Raw genomic sequence first — 24,740 nt, 5'->3', positions numbered from 1 at the left:
ATATTATACATAATATATATATATATATATATATACATACATATATATATATATATATACATACATATATATATATATATATATATATATACATACATATATATATATATATATATATACATACATATATATATACATACATATATATATATATATATATATACATACATATATATATATATATATATATATACATATATATATATATATATATATATATACATATATATATATATATAGTGAGAGGTGGTCATTTGAGCTTGAATCTAGTACACAATTCAAATAAATAAATGCACATGTGACTGAAATACCACATTTCACTTGTAAGGAAACAAACAAACAAACAAACAAACAAAAAGAGCAAAAGGAATCGTTTTCCATGGAAACTCCCACCAAAGCTTCGGGGAACATTTCGCTGCAGCGTTTGGGGGACACGGAAACGGTATCGATCGGAGCGGGCAGAGTCGAGGGAAGAGATTTTATTAGTGTTGTTGTCCACAATCAGAAGTACAAAAGTGCAGAATCTCAATCTATTGATTGCGAGGAGGCGTGGGGCCATACATCACGATACGTGTGAGGGCCATTTCATCCCCTTGATTAAGACCCCCCAGGAGTGAGCGTTTAAAGACTGAAACTGTAGCCACAGTCTTTTTGAAGAGGGAGGTTATTTATATCTCTGTTTCTATGCTTGTGTGTCTTTAGAAGGGCAGTGAATGTAGGTCCAGATAACATAGTAACAGTAATAATGCTGGGCTCATAGATAGCATATATAGCATCATATCTGTAATTTCTTTTTCCAATATAAATGAACCAGAATAAACAGCAACATCAGTATGAAACCATTGAAATGTGATACTCATGAGTGACTAATTGCCACAGCTGCACACTGCATATTCACATATTAAACGATAAATAACCACTAGCTCCGATTTCCTCAGAAAGGAATGTCAGCGTGTCCTCTATTCTGAACATATGAATCAAATTGGAATTCAAACGGTGTAAGCGACTGCCTTAAATCATTACTGCGACAGGTGGAATTTGCCACTCAACTGCCCTTCCTCCTTTAAAGAACACAGAAACCTGAGAATGGAGTAAGACGATAAGTAAGGTTGTGCTTCTGCAGTTTAGTACTGAATCGAATGGATGTTAACGCCTTGAACTGCCAATGGACTGAGCAAACTCTTGAATGAGAAACTAGTGTTGCAGGAGTATAAATGTTGATGTGTTATAAATACATATAGGATTGAATTGGAAAAAAAGAAAAAAAAACACACAAAATCTGACTGAATCTTGGAGCCAAAAATGAACAAACATTGGTGTTTCATGTTACGGTACGGTATATTATGGTACGCTCAAGTTGGTTGATGTTATAGATGGTTTAGATTTCTTCGTTAAGTTGACTCCCCCTTCTCCATCGCCGCGATTTTTGAATTGATTGTTTTAGATCAATATAGATGGGAAAGGTTAAATGAGGAGGTTCAGAGACATGAATGTTTGCATTACTAGTGTTTGGCAAGATTTCAGTCACCATTGTTGAAAGCGAAGCAGGAAGTGGAAATAAAAATTAACCAGACTTGCAAAAAAAGACACAGCACCATCTTGCATTTTGGTGGTATCGTTACAGAGCACACAAATATAAATGGCTCGCACCAGTGCAGACTGTGTTACAGAATGTTGGTCCTGTAGTACTCCCGTAGAGCGTTTAAGGCCAAGTACAGTTCTAGGCAGTCCGAAAATCAGCATTACATGAAAAGAAGGAAATACAATCCAAAAAAGGTAAAATGCTTGCTTACAGGATGTGACTAGGAGATTATCCTAGGCTGCACGGGGGCTGAAATACTTTGGAAACTTACAAAAGTACCTCATAAGGCACCTCAAAGCTGAGCATTAAGGGCTAAGTACAGGTCTAGGCGGTCTGAAAAGCAGCATTACACAAAAACAAGGAAATACTGCCCCAAAAAAAGTAAATTACTTGCTTCTAGGATATGACTAGGAGTTGTTCCCAGGCTGCCTGGAAGCTGAAATACATGGAAACTTACAAAAGTACCTCACAAGGCACCTCAAAGCTTTGAAACCCTATGTTACAGGTCATTCATTGGAGTTTCTAACAGTCTTTTTTCACTTTAGACAAAGAATTGGCATGGTACTCAATTTTTTGCTACATGATTCCAGGGTGCCAAAACTGCTCTGATTGATGATTCAAAGACCTCGCTCACAGTAAAAGCAATCTCTCCTACTGAGATGAATCAGACAGATCCTGGTGCGTCGCACAATCAAGGATTTAACCAATATCACCCGCCTTGTCACATAGTTCTTTCTTTCTTCTAATCCATAGTTTGCCCTGAGACTGTGCTAATATATGATACACTCATGGTATTTTGTGTTCCGTTTAGGCATGTATTAATAGGGTTCATGATCAGAGGCTTCCTGAACAGCCATTTGTACTAAAACACAGGTAGGCGACACAATGGTCACCCCCTCTTTAGGAAGAAAACTGATTAATGCCTGTGCCATTCTTTACACCCATTGCCCTTGAACAACAGCCTGGCGGTATTAGTCAGTTTAGTCACATTAGATGAATATGCACAAAAGAGCAGACTTTGAAAAACAAGCCGATGAGATGGAATACAAATTCTGACAAAGAGGCGACCCAGATGGATGGAGCAGAGCTGCTAGATTCACTCAAATGACCCTGATGAGTGTTTCGAAAAGGGCAAAACATCCCCCAGACAATGGCTCCAAACGCTGGCAGCGATACTAGGAAAGGATGAAGCAACAATCTTAAAACACTGGCACATTTTAACATCAGATCCGCTGATGATAAATGAGTGTAAGGACTTCCCTAAGGAGGAGCACAAATGTCTTCCTAATCTGAAACAGACTTCTGTGGAGACTAATTTGATTCCTTTAAAAACCAATACATTATTTGCCCGGCCTCCTTCAGGCAGCTATCAGTGTAGCTCGTGTGCACGGTGCTATTTTGATTTCACTTATTTCTACCCAGTAAGTCATAAAACAGAGATAATAAGCAAACATATTTCTTTCGCCCTCCAGTGTGCCTTTTATATTATATCAAATTCTGAGGCGGCCTTGCTAGAAAAGACACTAAGATCATAAAGAAATACCACTCAGAACAAATGTACCGTACCCTGGCTTCTGTACATTTAAAGGATGTCAAGATTTTCTGCTCACTGATGATTCTTCAAATGCCCTGGAGTTTAAAGAGACCACGTGACTTTCTCCTGAAGATACAGTAGGAATAGAGTAGGCTGAGATTAGCCCGGGCCCATTTTCTCGGATATCAATCTATACCAATCACACAGATAAGAGGAGCTGAATGGATCAGCCAGTAAACTTAGAATGATTTCTAAGTTTACCATCCACTATCTGTACTGTACAGAAGTCGCTAAAAATAGGTGTCATAGCATTTCAAACTCTCATGCTGGTGTTGTACTTGACCCAAGAGCTTTAACCTACTCTATGTTTATCATCCTAGGAATCCTTATTTAGCTAATTTTGCCTTTCCACTAAATCCGTACACATCTGGGCCTGAAACCTGCCCTGAATATTAGAAGGGACAGCTCTGGCTCACATATACCTGTCTCATTATGCTAAACTTTGGCCACGTTGTGACATAAACCCTTTGGGATAGATCACAGTTGGTAAGCTGATTCATTTGTATGTCATTTCAAAGCAAAATCTCACTCTACTGGTAAAACAAATTTGCTTATGTAAGGTCAAGGTAACCATTTAAGCCATTTTACAAGGTGAAATGCTAAATTTTCCTTTTGTAGCAAAATCCCAGGTAACCAGAACAAAGTTTCCCAAAGCCTCCCAAAGCATATTTAAGTGTCTGGTATATTCCAAAGAAACAAGGAAGATATATATACATTCTAACATTAGTGGGACCAAACAATAGATAGAGAATCACTGTTAGCCGCAGCTCTCTTGCTGTAATTGTCTCGTCATTCATCTGAAATAGTTTCAGGCAATCACTGTGCCAACACACTGGCAGTTCTTTCCAAGTTAACAAAACTAAAGTAAAACCAGTCGAAACGAAAACATTTTATTCACATTCAGTGATTACATTAAGAATTAGAAGACACAGCGCAGTACAGCAATTTTGTCTGCATGAAAAAAACAACTTTTTTTCCCCCATCTGCATTGTAAGAGGTTGAAACCTTACCGAAATAAAATCATCAGAAACTCGCTTCGTCTGACAGCGATGGTGGAAGGCGTAAACCTTGTAAGCGGAGCAGATTAATTATGGCTAAAATGTCTGAAGGATTAAAACACGACAAAGACTTGGCAATGTGAGCTCGTACTGTGGAGGCTTCACCGTTAACAGTTTTATTTATGTTCAACACTGCTGTTGAAAACCTTTCCGTATCTTTAAGGCCCTCATAATGTGCAAAAGCTCTCCTTTTTTCTCCCCACATTTCAGTCCAGTTTCTCTGACAGAGTCGTAGCTTTTCAAACTACTGAAATGGTCACATAGCGTTTAAAAAAACCCACCCCTCTCCCGATAAGCTGCTCCTCACTTCTTCAACAATGGGGCTGAGCTTTTGCACCAAGACAACGCTAACGGAGAAAATAGAGCATTAGTTATTGCACAGATACATTTGGTGTGCAGGTCATTCCAATCCAGCAGGGTCAGTCTTCCTATTACCCTATTGTTGACTCTGTGTTGAGATCGACTGGGGTTTTCCAGACTGGGTTTGACTATTTAAAACATTGATGAAATGTAGTTCAGGGTGTGGGCCTTGTGAAACACTTTCGGGAAACCTACAACAGGCCTTAGACAGGATAATAACAACGACCTCCCAAAAGTCTCATCATAAAATGTGGATCCTAGGGTGACAGACGTCCTCCTTTGCCTGAACATGTCCTCTTTTTGAGACCTAAAAAATGTGTCTGGACTTTCAAACTCATTAAACACTCATTCTACTAGAGCTTCAAACATGTTTACATCGAATTTGCATCGCGTTTCTCTGCGTCATTCACAAACTCAGTTCTATTCACTTTGGATTGAGTGAAAGTGAGAAGGTGGAGTAGAGAAGTTGAGGCTAAGTGTCGGATTGCACCCCAACCCAAACCCCACATTTTAGAGAATGTGGTAAGCTAATGTTATTTTCAAAAAAATACTGGAGGAATCATTTGTACTTTGTAGACTGGTGCCAAGTAAACTGCCTTTAGCAAAATGTGGGTAAATCCAAGAAGCTGGTGGTACATTTCCGCAGGCACAAACACACACTGGTGAACATCTAGGGAATGGTTGTAGAGATAGTGGACTTTTATAAGTACCTGGATGCTCACCTGAACTAGAAACTGGACTGGAGAGACCACACAGATTCACTTAAAAGGAAACATCAGAGCAGACTCTACCTGCTAAGGAGACTTGGGTAACTTCAGAATGTGCAATGATTATTTCTTAGGATCTTCTAGGACTCTGTTGTGGCATCAGGCATCTTTTACAGAGTGGTCTTTCAGAGCAGCAGCCTCTCAGTGGTGCACAACAGGGGTCTTCAATGTTTTTCAGGCCATAAAACACGTCTAAAGAACCAACAATTTTGCAATTTCCCTGCAGTGCCACCCTGCAGGACTCCGCCTGTTGAAGGCCTATGCCCTAGTGGATCCAGAGACCAACATTATTTTAGGAAGTGTTTGTTTGTTCTGTGATGGATTCATCATTCTACATCGCTGACCCTTTGCACCAAACTTCATACATCCAAAACGCCAAAAAGCATGTCAACCATTGGTGATGACGCTCCATGCTATGCTAAAGCTGATCGTTTGAATAGTCGTTTTCTCCGAAAAAGGTGTTTCAGACCAAAAGCACAAAGAAGAACACTTCTAAAGTTACATTTTTGGCCTTTTTATAGCTTTATTTGATTGTACCAGTGTAGAGAGACAGTTCATAACACAAAGACGTGTGTCTGCAACGCCTTACGTAGCTCAAACTCAAGACCAGCTCTGTGGCATGCTGGATTGTTGAGAAATATGCAAGCATTTCAATTAAGGGGACTGGGCTTCAGATCCATTGTTGGGCCATTTGCCCAACTTATTTCCTCCTTAAATTGTTAGTATATATTCTTCCTTCAATCAACTTTAAAATCAAAGCATGGCTAAACACATCCCGTATATGCAGGGATGAAATCAGTATTAAACGTCTTGTTTAATAAAGGTCTCGCGTGCTCTTGATGACAAAGAAGCGTTTTACTCAAAATGTCAGGCTGCTTTTGTGGACAAGGAGTTTTTCTTCAGGAAAAAATATCACACTTACCGTCAGAGGCGATTCACACGTGCACTACATGCTACTTATGCAAATGCATGTGTACGGGATGCTTTTTATGCAGGAAAGTATTTCAGTTTCTTACACATAGGTAGGTATATATGTTGCGTACGTGGGTGGGGGTGGGTGGGATTCTAAATCTGTGCTTCGTTTAATCACGTTTATTGAGGGCATTGCTGTGAACCTCAGCTGTGAGACGCTGACAGGAACATAATGTACTCATTTGCTAGCATCACATAGCTACTCATACATTATCTATAGTGAGCAGTGTGTCACTGAAGCGCACTCTCAAGGCACACTGCTGAGGTGGAACAGAGTAGAGGCTATGACTTGGCACACCGCCTCCTTGACTCCTGCTGGGCCCCGAGCCGTCTCGGTCGCCCGTCACTCCCCTACCGTATATGTGTGGTACTCTGCAATTGTGCAACCAAAACGGAGATCCGGTCGGATGTACGCGCGCTGGCACGGGCGTGCATGCGCATATGTGTCACCGTGTCCAAAGTAGAGCAGAGTATGGCTCACAGGAGAGCTGTCACAAGAGGGGAGGCAGCCACGGCCGCCTGCCCTCCTTCCTCTTGCAAAAAAAAAAAAAAAAAAACTCTTACCCGCATGTTTTCTGTCACTTCATTCATTCATTTTCCATCCATCTAATTTAAACTGCATGGGGTTTGGAAGAGCAGCTGGATTCAAAAGGCAAACTAATGTTCTGACCGACTTTTCAACTGTTTCTTTTCCTTCCTTTTCCATTCACCCACCACCTATGGCTCACAGAATTAAAGCAAGAAACTCATGAATCCCGAATGTTCACACAAGCCCAGACAAACCAACCTGGGACATCCTGTTTCTTTTACTGTTGGCTAAACACGAGCCACGTGAGGCCTGAAAAGAGTGAAAAAAGCAAGGTGCTGCCGGAATCAAAAGCAATGTCAACAGAGAAGTTAAAAAAAAAAAAAAAAAAACACTCTCACTCTCTCATGTGGAGCACTCACTTCATCAGTCCCTTTCCCCCCTACCTCTAAATCATCAACATGTTGTCACAATCAGTGACGTTAGCTTAATCAAACAGCCCCGCACTGACGACGTGACGCTTTACAACTGCAGGATAAAACTGACTCTCCAGCTCTGAAATGCCACCAACTTCAAAAGATAGTCGCGTTTGAAGTGGCATGAAGGCTTGGTAAGCTGTTGCTAGCGCTGACAAGTAAAGGATTTGTGAGTTCCAATCCAAAGAGGTGCAGACACGAGGAGGAGGGTAGCTTCTTGATTGCATGGGTGGCATTTTTTTTTTTTCTTCCCCTCTCACCCAGCGGTCCTCTGACCCGGGTGACACATTCCCCTATAAAACGAAGTGAAACGTTATGGAGGAGTTCAGCCGGGCCCTCGGCAGAGGATTGACACTCCATCTGCGTGATGTCAAGAGATAAAAACTGCACGCTGGCTCCGTCGGTGATGAATAGAAGACCAGATCTGTAGAATCACACAATGCCGCTGTGAGCTTTTGCACTGAAATAAGCTTCGTATCATCGCGTTTTGAACCTGATCTTAACCAGAAAATGTGCCTTTATCTGTGGAAGAATCACCCAGGGTGCTGCCACAGTGTTGACACAGTTCATCTTCCCTTTATTGTCAGCGGAGGATTAAACTGCTATACCCAGAGGTGGACTTCCACCTTAGGCGTGCACATTAGCTTTTTATCATCATTTTAGGGATAGATGTATAGATACTTAACTGTCAGAGCTCAGGGGAAGCCCAGAATAAGCCTCGCAAAGCTGAATAGAACACATTAGCGACCATTTATTTAACATATGGCAGCTTTTTGTACACCCTGAACGCCTGAAAAATGTGCTTAGTGCTTAATGTCAAAAAAAAAGATGAAATATACCGTCTGCCGTTCTGCTAAATTGTCATGTGGATAATGGTTGCCTTCCATATGTGTAAATCTTTAGGAGATTAACTTAAGGTGGGGAACGGCACAAATAATGGTTTTCAAGCAACAAGATGAATGGTCTAAATAAAGCAGTTATGCTCCAGAAAAGAAAAAAAAAATCTGTAAGAGCTATAACTTCAGTGGGATGTATAAAAAGCACTTATGGTGTACTTTCCCTTGAATACAAAGAAAAAGAAATGCCTAATGCTCAAACTCTATGACCATATGGTCGTTTGAAAATGTTCAAATTCAGAGCAGCAACGTGCGCTTAAAGGGAATATCATTCAGCTTTATCTCGCAGCCTCGCGCCTTTTGAACAGCTCGCCATAAACGAACATCCAGCGCCACATCATTAGCCGGCGGAGACAAGAGCTGAGCTCATGATTTGCACCGTGAGATCCGAGAGGAGCTCCGAATTATTTAGGAACAATGGAAGCGGCAGCCGCAGCAACACTGGGGAGGACGCCGCAATATTTCAGGGGAGCGGGAGTGCATTATTTCTCATTTAGGAACTGACAGTTCTACTAGTTGGGTAAAATTGTGAGAAACTGATGTCGCGGGCCGATGGAAAAAGGCGCGTTCATTTCCAGGCACAACATTTTGTTTGTGGCTATAATGAGAGGCTCGAGTGGTGTTTGAACATTCTGTGACATCTTGGACTTTTCTGGGTTTCCACTATTATTATTTCATCTCAGGCAGCAGGGTTTGAAATGAGAGAAAGCACTTGACTTCTCATTAGTGCAAACCCCATCTCTTTTATTTATTTAGCTTGATACTCAAGGATGAGGTGAAGAGCTCTTACAGATGCGGTGTTACATCTTTAATAATGTCTGACTTTTAAGACCTGCGGGAACTTTACATGTGATCGTTTACAGAAGTTCTTGTTTGGCTTGTGCTGCTCTCCAGTCGCTCCAGAGATGACTTCTTGGAGTGTCTATTTGCGGAGAGAATAGACTATTTACACTAAAGCCGTGCGCTTGCCGCATTGGCTACGCCACCATGAGCACAACTCGCATCTGTCTTAATTAAAATGGTGATAATACCGATAATGTGCATTTCGACGTTAAGTAACACTTTGAAAGAAACAGAAATGTACATGGCAAAATGAGAAAAGTTTTCAGAACCACTAGCTCTTCCAGCCTAGCCTGACATGACCGGACTCAGTTCTTATCAGAATATGACAGCTTATGGGGCTAGATTTGTGTCTTAGGGTTAGGGACAGGAGTAGGAGTAGCTAGTCATTCATTGACGTGGCAGTAAATGACACACCAAGTGTGAGCAAGTTGTGAAATACGCTGGAAACATATCTGGGTGCTTCACAGGCCCTTAAATGATCAGGTATTGGGAAACTCAAGGTTAATGAAGAGGCTAGCAAAAAGGTTATTCCCTAAAAGAATCCAAGTGACAGACCATATTGGGATGAAGAATCCTATGCAGCAGCTGGTTGGAGTCGAATGTAAAATCCTCTCTTACCTAGGTATGTACGTCCGTGTCTTTGATATGCAAATGTACACAAAGCCGTCATGCATCTTTTCTGATCCTTCAGAAAAAAAAAACCCTGCGCATTACGCTCATTTCAAAAGATGTGATATATATAAGATGGATTTACTACGGGCTATGAAGGTTTGAAAGCCTTGAAACCTTGGTTTGATGTTGGCGATTACGCATTCCAGTTGCCTTTTTCTGACTGACTTTAAGCCCATCTGATTGTGGCCAGAAAGAACATCAACCAAGACCTAGACCTTGGGATTAGCCTTGGCAAGAATAGAAAGTAGACCACTTAATGACTCCAGAGGCATTAACATCCAGTTATTCATGGTTGTAGGACATCCTAAATGCTAATGGGAAGAAAGTGTTGCCATAGTAAGAAACCATGTTAACAGCAAGTTAATATTTATCAATGCCGCTTAACCCCATATCCATACATGAACCTATTTTGCGGTTTATCTTGGGAGTCTTTTCCTGTAAACTGTCAGGCCTCTTTCCCCTTTCCTACTCAGCTCTTTCTATGGCGACATGTGTATTATTTTTAGCAGGATATCCAGCGTGCAGGTGTTGAAAGGGCTATGCATAGAGGGTCAAATGTGATGTCTTGAATTCCCACGTTGATATAAGTGCCCTAGTTCTTTGTCTGTGATGTGCTAGATTCAGCACAGAGATAGAACATATCTTATAGCCTATGCCCTGCATCTCACTAGAGGAGGGAAGAAAAGGGAAGAACTGCATTCATTGAAACATTTGTAAAGTGAGATGTGTTATTTAATGGCTAAATGTCTGTTTTTTCCAACCACACACCTCCAACCGCTGTCTGTGTATAACGGCCTGTGTCCATTCAGAAAATTCCATCCATAATTTTCACAGCACCGACCATCTCAGGTGTGCAGCCAGCGTCTTGTCTGTAATTGCAGCCTTATTCAATTCCATCAAGTCGCCAACATCATTTGGAAAGCCATTCCAAATTTCATCAACCAAACTTACGGTCACGACACTGAAGGCATTTCCAATACAATTAGCTCGACATATGCGGTACAAGAAAAAAAAAAAAAAAAAAAAAAAAATCAATAGGCAATTTTGAGAAGTTTCAAGCCTCTCATTAATTGATCTGGCATATCTCTGTGCCCATTTTTCCTCCTAATTTCATATATTTCCCTGTCCTCGATAATGGAAACCTGATAATGTGAGAGATGCAATATAAATTCCTCACGTGAAATCTTTAGGGATTTGTTACCGTGATAATGCAGATTTATTAACTATATAGAAACAGGGACGGAGGTCTTTTATCATTAACATTTATATGAAGGCAGAGATATTTCTCACCTCATCATGCAGCTCTCTCCTAACTCGGTATCTACCTGAACCTGATGATTCCCAGTGACTCTCCTGCCACCTTGCTACCCGTGACCTGCTCTCTCCGACTTAGTGAGAGATTTGTCATGTGCCTAATTTAGATATTCTATATTCTGGGTTTCCGGACCCACAGGGAAGGACATAATTGAATAGGCTGTGTCAAAGCTTCCCCCACGCCACAAAAAACCTCCCAGGGACGTGCTAACGTTAATTATCTCCCATTGCAATATGGCCTAGTTTTATAATTACTGGTCCTGCCAAATATATTACAACATACTAAACCTCACACCAGACGGTTATTAATTTAGCGGTACATAGACATGCGCTGCACAATTTGCCTCTTTACCTTATTTACTGACTGGGTAACAATATTTGTGCTTGAGGGGTTGATTGGATTGTGTGTCACAATCACAGACTGCGAATCTAAGACAGGCTCTTCATTAGCTGCGCATATCTTATCGACATTAGCGTGCTCATTAAGGGGAGCGAGTGCAGCGTGTTGCACGCACTGAGATTAGTTCCGTTGTCGTAAGTCTTTGGAAACCAGCTGTTTAATGTTTTCCATGGCTCTGAAGGAGCTTTCTAAAGTCAATGGCTCGACAGTGTGCGAGGCTGCACTTAGCTTAGCCTTACTTTCAGCTAAATGCTACCGTCTAGTAGCGGCACAAAATGTGGCAGGATGCTTCATGGCATTTTCGGTATTCAGAATGTTTAGGAGCAGGATGGCAATGCTATAAAATGCGAAGGCTTTCATTTTATTTATTTTTTTTTTACCATCTTTGTAGCTAAATGGCATTCTAACCTTTTTGTGCCATAGCAGCGGCAACATAAAACACAGCAGCACTGCAGCAGCTTTGATATGCGGCGCTCCATTAACCTAGAAGTCACGATTGTCAGTTGAAACCACATGAGAGAGAATTATTTTTGGCCAACAATTGGCAAAAACCTTCTGCTTGCAGTGTATCCGCAAATACATTTGAATGGAAATAAAGGACGAATGGCTAAAACAAAAAAAAAACAAAACAAAACAAAAAAAAGACCAGCTTCCCTCCAAAAGACCAATTTTTGTGTAATGAAATGCTTCAAATGAACTTGGCATATAACATATGGGGTGAGAGCTTTTAATTAAAAATGCAACAGTTGAATGAATTATTCTGTATCTCATCATCTTTGAGAGCCTGGGGTAAAACGTAGAGATGGGGTAATGCTGACCAGAAGTGCTCCTCTTAAGCTCCTATTCTCAGGGCTGCGATTCGTAAATAGGATTTATTATCGGGTTAAAAATACCTTTGCTCGGAAACGCCAACAAAACGACCCTTTTGACAAGTGTTTTTTTTTTTTTCTTTTTCTCTTGGATGTCACAAAGTATGACCAATGTAGCATGTGCATAATAGCAAAAAGTTGAACTATATGGGAGTAATGTTACTGCAGTGAATTAAAGTTACACGCAATCAACATATCTTGGCGATTACAAACGTTTATGCAGTGCAACTTGAAACTTTTTGCACCCTTGTGAATTTTCTGTATTTTTATTCCCATGAAGATGACTAAAAACATCAGCAGATTTTGTGACGCAGGTCCTGAAAGTAGACAAAGATAGCCCAATTATATGTGTTTATTCAGAAAAACAAACCAATATTACATAGTTGCTAGGAGTATGAGTTCAATTCAAGGCCAAATTAGAGTTCATCTGTTCAGAAGTGTTACCAATGAGTCGTAGGTGTTGTTGGAGTTGAAAATAAATCTGGGATTTTTTTTTTTAAATATGATCCCTTCAAAACACATGTTTATGGAAGTGTATGATGGCAAGCACCAAAGAGCTTCCTGAGGAGCTCAGAAAAAGAGTTGTTGTTGCACATCAGGCTGGAAAAAGTCATAAAACCATCTCTAAACAGTATGGAATCGACAAATTCGAACACTGTAATGTTCGAGAATTCACAATAGGGAGGACACTGAAAAACCATGGCAAGAACATCAAGAACTTCTACATCTGCAGGTTCCACAACATCATATAGAAGAGTAAGGCTTTTGGGAAGTGCATTAGAACCTCCTGTCCTGTCCATTAAGTGGGAAGTGGTAAACGTCCTTGGCCTGTTTCTACTGCATCTGGGCCAGGACGGCTTGACGTCAATGATGGAGAGTTGTGGACCAAATAAAGCTGCCCTACACTCACCTTACATTGGCCTATAAATGGCATCTTGTGGGCAACGTCTGGCCCAAACTGGGTGGTGGACGAGCTTTCCAGAGCTCCACCCTGAATGGGCCAATGGATCAAACATAAGCTGTGAAATTTGTATACAGCAATTTTCAGCTCTGTTGCCCAGTTAAAACACTTTTTAGAGAAGTAATAAGAAAAAAAAGACGCATTTCTTATTGATGAAGCACTTAAAAGTTTAATTCATGTACCTTACATTTCTAACACAGTAACTATTTCATTGGAAAAACAACCTTGCTAACCGACTGTCTGAAAGTAAAGTTTATGAAAATATATTTTGCCGTTAGAAACAACTGACTAATTATGCTCCAAATACATTCCTCGGGTCATAAATTTTTAGCATGTATATTCTACTTTTCTTTGAGAAACGGATAATTGAGGCTTTCTGGGTCATATTTACCTGCTGTTGCTTGCTCCAATCCCATAAAATATATATATCTTTCACAGTGGGGAAACATGATAATTTGAATAATTACATGCATCATTATGCTGCTACGTGTTTACCATGAGGGGCACCTGTTGCCGTTGTTGCTGCCAGATTATAAATAATTTGTGGCATTCCTTTACCTCTCGTTTGAAAGGATCTCACATTTATTTTCTCATCAACCCGGTAAAATAAACTTTTACTGTATTTAGCGTCTCAATTAGCTTTTTTTTTTCTCAATTAGCATATCTAACAGTGGATTGAATCCACTGAACTTGCCCCTGTCCTAAAACCGCAGTTACTGTATGCTTGTTGTGCCTTTATGGCTGGCCAGAGCCACCCGAGGACATTTTTATAGCTTCAATTACTGAGTGCTATTCTAAAATTAAAGCTAGCAATTAAAAGACGCACCACTTACCCAAATTATATCATTGACTAAAGGTTAACGGCAAGCGCAGCTAAATATAGTTCGGCGGAAAGCGAGTTCACAAAAGCAGAACTCTCCTTTTCTTAGTGCGGTCCCACAGCATTTACCGTACACGGTGAGGCCGGAATATATCAAGTTAACCCTCTGCCCAGATATTAATGTACTGATCCCTAAGCAGCGATCTATATCAAGCAGAGCCTCCCCACCTCTATTAGCATAAACACTTGCTAAATAATAAAGTAAAGAATATGGTCTCCATGATGTCCTACTTCCTGCAAATGGGTGAGAATGTTCAGAGGGCTAAACCTGTGAAATAAGAAAATACATATATATCACTCTTTGATTTTTCCATCCTGACATTGCCATTTTTTATTTAACTGATCAAAGGGAATAAAGTGTTCCTTTCATCCTGCAAATTAGCAGGTGTTGTTTTGGGGAAACTAAGTTTTCGCAGCAGGTTTTTTGAGAGGCAGCGGCCCGTTTAAAAAGCCCATATGAACACGTCATTCTTTCTTTGACGTAAACTGCTCGTTTTTTAGGACTGCAAGTTTGAACATGTTATCGCAAATAACACACACAAAATAAACCCAACAAAAAAAAAAAAAAACAGACACCTTAGCACCAACACTATTAATTCAAGTTAACTATTCATTGGTCTGTATGTTTGGACCAAAAATCTGACACATTTTCCTCCTTATTTTTTAAATGAAAACAGTTTTTTAACCAGTTTCAGAGTGTTACACTACCGCTCGCATTGAGTTATCACTACACAGATAGAACTACATTAAGATATCACTGGTTGGTTTGTTGTTTGGAATTCAATGGATAATTAATGTTATCTTTTTATTTGAGAACCAGATGAGAAAACCATTCAAGAGTATTAGTTTCGAGTACAAAACTGTTCCTCTAAAGTGGTACACCACCCCTATGTGAAATTAAGTTGCATAAAATAAGTGAGAAAAAGCACTTTTGAATCAGTCCAGACATAAAGCTGTAGTATAGGCACTGTAATGTCGTGTTGCCAATTCGCCAGTTGTTCGCAAAAGTGATAAACTCAAGAATTTTGCTAAATACTTTTTTACAACACGCAGCACCTGAGAACCCCCAACTTCCATCAGCACACTGGCGTGACTGGTTTTCAGGTGCTGCGTGGCGTCATTGCGCCTGGCAGCGGTGCTTTGCCAGAATATAGTCCCGCTGATATCTGTACGCAATGCGAATGTACAGGTTCCAAGAAGAAATTAGGAAAATTCTTGAGTTTATTTATCACTTTGGTGCAAAGCTGAATCTATGCTTAGCTAAAGCTAAGAGCTGCACTGCTGGACCGACTTTTTTCTCTCACTTATCCAACTCTGGGGAATAAGGTGAGTGACTAAATTTCACATAGGGATGACAGATCCCTTCCAGTTCTCCAGTTATGTCCATTTGAGTGCAACTGTACATTTACAAGTTCATTGAGAGACCACGATGATGACTAGTCCTTCCATTTTGATGAGATACAAAAAAATTAAGAACAAGGTTGTGGAAAATGTTTGGGGAACTCGGTGTTGTTGCCAGAGTTATTTAGCCCATCATCATTTGCCATAGCTTGCCTTATTTCATTAACATTCCATGCAGTCTTTTGTCACAACACACCATTGCTAGTCCTTTTCATTTTTCACTGTGGTTGGTTCTAAATAAAATCATACTTACTATAATGCTTGAATTTCTTGTGCATGCACTGCCATAGGTTTACACTGCTGAACCAGTACCTGAGGCCAGAAAAGTCTGAATACCTCTTCAACCACTCAGTAACGACCTGCATTAGGTGTAGTAGACAGGCTGTGAATGAAGGACGGGTTGAATGACACATTAATTAAAATAATGAAGTATTTTCCGGGTGAATTATTCAAACGTCTGTGGAATCCATGCGGCGCTGTGTGTGTAATGAGGGGACGGAAATAAATCATATGAATAGAATGGGGCAGAAAGTGTGAACGTTTGTCAGGCATTGCTTTCCATCAAAAGCCTTCCTTCAGATTTACCGCCCCAGGAGTGGACAGTAAATCTGAGGCTCCTGTTGCGGCTCAGGTCTGATCTTGATGCCCATCGCTTCCTATTTGAAGTCGGAGACTGGTTGGATCATATGTCGAGCATCCCTTCAGCAGGGAACTGCTCGTGTGCTTTCAGCAAACTATCCCCCACACGGGGATATAACCTCATATCTGGAAATGTGGTTAAAATGACATTATTTCCCAGAAGGTTAAAGAATGGTAAGGAGTTTGAAACATAGGCCCTTATAATCAGATTTAACCAAAATTGCCTGGACTGTTCCAATTACACTAGCTGTTAAATATCAACCCATACCAATTCTGATTTTATATTTTAGACATCTGGTTTCAGCGGATACCCCACCTAGGCATTTCCCAGTCTTATCAGTTTTCAGCTTCTCCCTGTGGACAATGTAAAGACATGTCAAGGCTCAAATAGATAAAATAAAATGGGCGAAGGCTTTGCATGGCAATAACACATGAGCATGCATCACTTATATTCTGCAGCGGAGTCTAGCCTGTGCAAATATGTCACTGGGGTGATGTGACACCAGCACAGACAGCTCTTTTCGCCCACTCCGCATTGAGCTGTCCTCAGCGAGGAGCAAAGGTTCAGAGGAGCAGCCGGGAGGTGTTTCTCGGTTCTGCCTGACAGTAAGCACAAGCCGTCTTATGGAGACGGGATAAGATGGTTTGTGCTTTAGCCATGATGAGACATAAGACCTTTCTAGGTGACATGTGAGCATAGTCGTCAGTGCAGGTCAATGCTTCGGCGCGGGTTTGTACCTCAGCTGGACATAACCATGACACAGACATGATTAAACCTCCGAACCTTCAGTTAACCTTTCCTCAATGTGTTCCGCCTTTACTGATGCAGAACCATCAATTCGAAACTTGTGGAGCTGGAGAAGCAGCTGGAAATATTAAAGCGGAAACACGCTACCACGAAGTGGACCAGTCACATTGGCTACATTTCTGGAGAGGTAGCTATGACGTCAAATTCATGCACCCCAACCTTGGGCGAGTGGCGTACTACATCCCCAATTCTCCGCCAAAAATCAAACTTCTAACAAGGTAAATTTCTTTTCAAAATGTGAACAGTTTTTCCATTCTGAGTCGTCCATGGAGGTGATTCATCAACCCTTCAAATGGCATGGCTGTGTTGCTTGTGTAAATATGATATTCTAATTCAGTGGAAATACACACCTAATTGACTTTTTTTGAGGAAACAAGTCCCAATGTTAAAAGGAGGAAAGGGAAAGTCATTCATCTCATGTGACAGGTAGTTTATAAGGGGATGAAAATTTGCGAAGTTTTAAATGTTTGCCGTGTTATTCATCCGTTCTGGCTTGGTATCCCTAGCTAGCTCTTTCATTGTTCTTGGGAACATTACCATTATGTCTCTGTGCTGTACTCCTCAAGGCTATACAAAGCCTTTTTTTTCCCTCCCCCCTCTGCTACTCCCGGCTCATTCATTTTTCATTGGCCGGGACTTGTTAATTAAAATGCTGAATGGCACACTTTAGGTTGCAAACACAAAATTTTGTTGTTTGACCTTTTCTTTTTTGCCAATATGTGGCGCTGCCTGAGTATGACGCGTTGATGAATGGATAATGTAGTATCCGGGCTGACAGGCCTCTTAGGGAGAATTAATGAGAACATATGAGCAAGAAAGGGGGCTGCTGAAGAAAGGGGGAAGTTTCTGTTTTTCTAATATTTGGCTTGATTTACTTTTCATGGATTCTGTTGGTACTGTAGCTGGTTAATGGATATTATGTAGTTTATTTATCACGCGGACACTTGAAAGGGCTGAGTGCTGATAAAATAAATAAATAAGAAAAAAATTGCAAGAAAAGAGATGGAGAAGGTCTGACGGAGGCAGGCAGACGCAGTGATAAACATCATGGGTGTCATCTGTCTTTCCTTCATTAGCACTAATGTTTGTTGCAACACGTGCTAAAATAATAATAATAAAAAATGCAAATTGTGACACAAAATTGATGTTTTACGAAATGAACAGTCATTTGCTGTACCTCGCCTGAGCGACAAAACTATATCTTTCGTGCAATTAGAAGCAAACAGCACGCGGCAATAAGCTAGGACCTCTCGAGTTCACCCAATCACAAACTCACTCAGGAATTAACCGATTCCTTCCCGTCTTCCTTGCTTCATGCTACCCACCGATCTATCCATCTCTCTTATCCTTCATTCTGCAAGAGAGCGCCACCAAAACGAGAGGCTAAAATGGATAAAATCTATTATCCGGTGCAAATTAGTCAAGGCTTCTTGACCATCTCATGAGTCATTACTGAAAAGGTGAAAATGATTCTCCAGTAGATTAACACGTTTTCACGAAATGTGATAAATGGTCCTTATCCTCGATGATGACCACATGTTCAACAAGAGATTTTCTTTGGAGGCCCAATGGAGATGTGTGCTAAGTGCTGCCTTCTGGCACTAATGTGTAATATTGGATGAAGCCTGGAGTAGGGTCTAATTGGACTGCTCCTTAATGGATGCTCCTGGAGACCACTTGATATTTAGTCACCACCATTTCCATCTGGCTAAATGGGCACACAGAACCATTTTTTGGGGGGGGTATTTACATTGTGGCAGTTAGCAACACTACCATGCTTTATTAACACCCTGTCATTACTTTAATCTGGATCAAAAAAAGCCAGTGTTTCAATTCTGCATTGGTCTCGCAAGGAATACCCTTTAAACCATTCATAAGAAATTGGTCTCAAAAATTGAGTGCGGAACTCACATGGACGAATTACTCAATTATTTGGGTATTCAAGTTGTTGGCTGCATTTGCCACACACTTGAGACAGCCTACTGCAGGGCTGTAGCTTTCTTTGAGGACGCTAAGGACATTGTGGTGTCCAATTTAAAGAGAATAACCAAGGTGCAGTGCACAACAAAAAAACTGTCCAGGTCCATAATTCATGGATTAAGACATGCACAAGCAAGTAAAGACACACACTAAGACAGAGCAAAGAGGGCAGAAAAGGGTCTAAAGAATCACAAAACTATGCAACAGGCAACATCACTGGAGATTCCAAAAAGCTCAGTAGTCAGAAAGAGAACAAGGCAATCTAGCAACTGGGTAGGTGCATATATACACGTATGTGAGTAATTTGCTGATGGGACACACCTGAGTCGTCAGAGTAACACCCCTTGTGAGCTGTTTGCAGATTTTTGGCAGAGGAAGGTTGCATTCTTTTTGTCTCTTGCAGGGCTTGTGTGTGGCAGGGGGTTGTGGCTGGCTGCTTCTGCCAGCTTCACACACCTGTTCCCATTCTTCGTCAGCACCCCCGCAGAAGTTCATCACGCTGCCAGATAATTCCACCTCATGTGATAGTGAATTCAGACTCTTGGGGGAAAGAAAATACACGGGACCTTTATGCTCCAAGTCCCTGTTCAGACCTTCAATTAAGATCGGATCTGGGCGATCCGATCGCAAGTGACCAGCTTTAGTGGCGTCACATCTAGCATTAACAGGAGTCTCCCGTGAGCTCTCCAGATCACACAGTGACATCCTCTGGGGTGCTGTAGGATATTGTAACAGAAGCTGTCTCTAATGGATCTTTACTGCTGCTCCAGAACCGAGAACAGTGCTGTTTGTGTTGTTATTTATTGATCTCCGGCCTGATGTTAGTTAGACCTGCACAAAACTTGCATTATACCTCCAACCCTGGAGGCTCCCATACATACTCAGGGTAAATAAAGTCATCTGTGACTGGGAGAATGCTTATTTGAGCCACACACAGCTCCTTATTCACCAACATTTCAGGCAGTCGTGGGAGCAGGAGTGAGTATTGTGTGAAGCGTTTGCATTCACACTACCAAAAGAATGTGGAATAATGTGGACACACCACCTCTAAATGTGGTCCGAGTTTGGATCGCTCGAATGCCATCATCCTGGGGGTGTTCACACCTGTCTTTTATGCTGGCTACTTGCAATCCGTTTGCCCGGATCAGATCACAATGCTGGGTCTGCCCGCCTTGTCAGACTGTTCACCTTTCTATTCTCCTTCAGCTGTATTAACATTAAACCTTCGTCTCTGCTCTTGGCATTCAAGTCAAACCAGAAACTACTTTCTAATCTACCATTCCATTCCTTCCCTTTACTTAAACTGCAGCGTTTCATCAATTCTGTCGCGGTAAGCCACTGAATGTTTCGAACAAAGTGGTTTCAGAACTGCGTAAGATCTGCAGCTATTTGAAGCCAGCATGCATTAATGAAAGCGACGTCAGCATGCAGAGAAAATGGAAGCAACAGGACGGAAATTAGTCTGCTAGACACCGAACATCGTTCAACATTCTGAGGAGCTAATCTAGGATCAATGCAACAGTGTTATACAAGCCATTACTGTGAACTATTTAAAACCTGCATGGCTGCGTCAGAACTGGGAGTCGTTTAAAGTTCATTGAACGTCCGTGGATGCTGCTGCTCCGAAAAGCTCCCGCTTCTGTTCGTCGTAATCAATCACCTGAGATCTGAACTAATCGGATCCTATGGTTTTCTCCACACACTTCTTTTTTCTTTTTTTTTTTGTTCTTAACTTTCAGGAAACACTTGGTTGATTCCTGTGCGGTTTGTCCTTGGAAACAGGTAATTGGCAGTATTTTCTGTGCACTTTGAAAGCCCTGACACAAGAGGCGTGGACCGTTTGAAGAGTAACGGCCATTAGCCCCTCTCTGTCCACGGCTTTGTCATCCAGTCGTGTCATTTGCGTCAGGCAGGACTGGATGAGCTAATTGGCTTAACAAGTTTGAATGTCAGTTTTAAATTGTAGCTGCCGGATCACAGTCTTAAAGCACTTACTGCCACTCTTCGGTACTTCTCTGGCCGACGTCATCCTGGTTTTATTTACTCATCTGTACAACATTAACAGGCGCGATCAAAAGATTTCCTTCTCATCCTCAGTCTAATTCCGGAACACCACAGTGCTTGTATCTTGATTGATACAGCAACAAACGGACTCATTTGAAATGTCATTTGTGTGGGAGACGAGCATTTGTGCTATCAAACATATTGTTGTCTTCTCTCGTGTATGTTCTGGAAAAGACCAGACACAAAAGTATTGAGAATAAATCTATGATGAGGTAGAGAGCGCAGCTGAAGTGGGTGGGTGTCGAGGTATTGATTTACCATTACAGTTCAGGCTGACCCTGGCGAAGCCTGTGGAGTAGCTTCATGCTCCAAAAAAACCCCAAAACATTTTGCTTTTGTTTCTTATCAGAATATTGAATATTGGCTTTTTGTTGGTGGTAGGAACTGAATAAGAGAGTTGGGGCAAGGAAAAGGTGGGATTATGTTTTCATTGACTTAGGAAGGATATCTTTGGGGGACCATTGGAGATTCATGACTCTAACCCCAGTCGAAGTGATTACTCCATCCATCCATCCATCCATCCATCCATCCATCCATCCATCCATCCATCCATCCATCCATCCATCCATCCATCCATCCATCGGTTATTGAGTACTATCCACTGTACTGTAAGACTAGGATGCATTCAAATCCATTTAGCTGAAATTTATTTCGCTATGAATTTAAAAACATACTAAAGTGCATGCTTGAAAGATTCATTTCAAGAACTTTTCGAATGGAGACGCGCTGTTCTTTTGGTGTGTACTCTCTCTTAAGAGCCTGTTGTGTCAGCAGTATTATAATTAGCCATGATGGTCATCGGGTGCGATGGAGGGCTTTCAAGTGTGTGCGTATGCATGCTTCCATTTGCGTCTTTTTATTCTTTTGTCTATGTAGACTTTTTTGTGCTCTGTGTGTGCACAAACTGGTTCATCTTAGGCCCGTCAGCCACCGCTCTATGCTCATACGCATTCTGAATCATGAGGACTGAAGGGTATAAAAATATATACATTCAGAAAAAAAAAAATCTCCTGAAGGGGAGATTGCTGTGTACGCATATAGTTGCGCACATCACTGCATGTTTGTATGGGGTCTGCCCGCTTCATCTTTCGTCTTCTTATCCTTGTTGTTCTTTCCCCTGAGAGGCCGTTTGGGTTTTTTCATGTTGCTTTTTTTTCTCCCTCTCTCTCTCTTTTTTTTTTTATGTAGGACGCTGCTGCCTGCTTGATGTTTTGGGATGGGGTGGTGGGGCTTTAAGATGCCGCTGCGCCTTCTGTTTTCGGAGGAGCCGAGATATGATTCAAAGCCTCGACAATCGGATGCTGCGCGGAAGAACAACAACTATTTTGGGTATGACAGCAGCTCACTAAACGCCGGATGATTTGAGGGAACATGTTACAGAGCCCCCGCTTATTGCACATTAGAAGAAAGCATGGTGAAGACAAGGAGCGGGTACGGAAGTAAGGGTGCCTTGTACTGATGGGAGATGGGAAGAAAATAGAGGGCTGAACATTCATTTAAACCTAACTACTTACATTAATATACAAAGACATTTTCTGAAATGTGAAAAGGTCACTCTATAGTGTCAAAACCACTGAGAATCAAAGCATATTAGACTTTTCAAATCATCTTGTATTTAGTTTTATTTTGATCAATCAAAAATCCCAATGCTAACCCCAGAATGGAACATAATCAAAGCTTTAGCTTTTGCTATTAGGCTGAGCCACAAGAGCTTTAAGAATCACTATTTAGTTGAACATTTTTATTTATTTATATATTATATATTTTATAACAAAATTGTAGTCAGACTGAGTCTATATGATTTGTGAGAAGGGCCTGGTTAGGAATAAGGAATAAGGTCACTCACATTACAGTACTGTCAAGTAGGATATATGGCTAAAAAAACACTAAGGTACCAAGGTATACCAAGGTATATTTGGGTTTAAGAAAAGAGAAATCCATTTCTTCAAGTAATATCCTGCAAGTTTTGAGGGTCGAGAAAGATGGATGAAAATGTGGCGCAAAGTGAGGCCTCGTGCGAATAAAGACTGGCTGTTGGTGAAGGGATAAGATTAAATGAAGCGGAGTACTAATAAAGAGGATGAAGACATATGATGTAGCGTGAATGCAATAAACCTACTATCGCGTTGTGTCAAGAATAACAGCTTTGCTGTAATTGTGCTGCTGATTTTGTTGTTCAAAAGTTGGGAAACAAAGCGATTTATGTGATTTATTCTCTATGGTTAGGACTAATAATAGGTTCTTTTTTTTTGTTGAGTAAGCATTTCGGGATGCGAAGCATTGGTCATGGTCAGCTGGTAGATTTTAAACTACTTAGGGAATTAGCGGCTGCCACAATTGGAAAGGGAACTGGATTAACTTTTTAAGATTTTAAGCTGACTTAGCCCTGCTGTGTTTCCCCCTTTGACCAAAATAAAAAAAGAATGGAACATTGCCACGGCTTCATAAAGAATTCAATTAATGACGCCCTACTTTTGTAAAATAGATGAAATACATACATTTCTTTCTACTCACAATCTTTAATTGAGGCAGAAGGCAAAGGGCAGGGCTAATATTATAATAAAGAGGGGACATTTAGTTCTTTTTCTTTCTTATCCTCTGTCAGGTTTGTCCTCTGATGTCCGCGGCTCGGGCGCCAAGGAAACACTGCGACAAGGTCTTTATCGTTTGCATCATCTATGTTCATTAGTGCCACCATTAACGTCTATGTCATCTTTCCCACCGGCTCGCAAGGCTGGAACCGCTTCCAATTTGGGTGTTATCTAAAGATCTGCCTTCGGTGTAATATGACCTCCGCGGTGTGTCGCAGCGAGCATCGCGAGTGACGGTGCGCCGCGGCAGTGTGCACACACAAATCCCAAATGACCACTTGTTCTACATTAGAGCAAATAAACATCCGGGGCGTATTGCAGGGGACTCTTGCACGGCGGTCCGGCCCATTTGCGAAGCAGCTGCACGCCAAATAGCGCCGTTTTCCAACCAAATCATGTGGCTGCAACTTTAAATCAACTCCTGCAATGTACATTAGATGTCTCTATGTTAACTGTAGTATTTACCTTATATCTACTGCAACCAGGAAGTTCCCCCATCCCCCATCCAAATTCAATGACAATGGACGTCACTGCTCAGATTATGTAGCTTCTTTGAGAGATGGATGTGTGTCTAACATGTAATGTGCTCAAGGAAACGTCTCACTCTGAAATCTCGTGGGAGACGTCGCCGCAAGACAGCAGCGTTGAGTGACAGTCGGAGGGAGGTAGCCTACCGGGAAGAGTGGTATAGCGTTACAGAGAAAGTAGCCCAAAGCGCTAATTACTGTTAACTAAATAAAACGTGGTCAAGCGTCCGGTTACGTCGCTCATGGATGAAGAAATCCCTCACCAAATCTCCTTTTCCTGCAGATCATCGTCATGACAACACATAAACGGGGAATCATCCAACTGTCGCCGCTGAGCTTTGGAGAAGAGGTCAGCACGTCTGCACCGAATGCAACGAGAAATCAGACTAACACGTTTGTACTGTATACAGTCAGGTTTTTTTTACCAGCCCTGAAAAGTCATCATGGAGCCATTAAGTTCCGATGTGTTGTCACCGGGCATTAGCATTGCTGTAGTGCTCTTGAGGCTCTTCACACACAGGCAAATGCATTCAGAGCTGTCAGAGTTTTCCTCAAATCAC

Source organism: Mugil cephalus, chromosome 23 (genome assembly GCF_022458985.1).
Source record: "Mugil cephalus isolate CIBA_MC_2020 chromosome 23, CIBA_Mcephalus_1.1, whole genome shotgun sequence".
Taxonomy (NCBI): domain Eukaryota; kingdom Metazoa; phylum Chordata; class Actinopteri; order Mugiliformes; family Mugilidae; genus Mugil; species Mugil cephalus.
The sequence above is the reverse complement of the archived record's forward strand: the minus strand, read 5'-3'. Positions refer to the sequence as shown.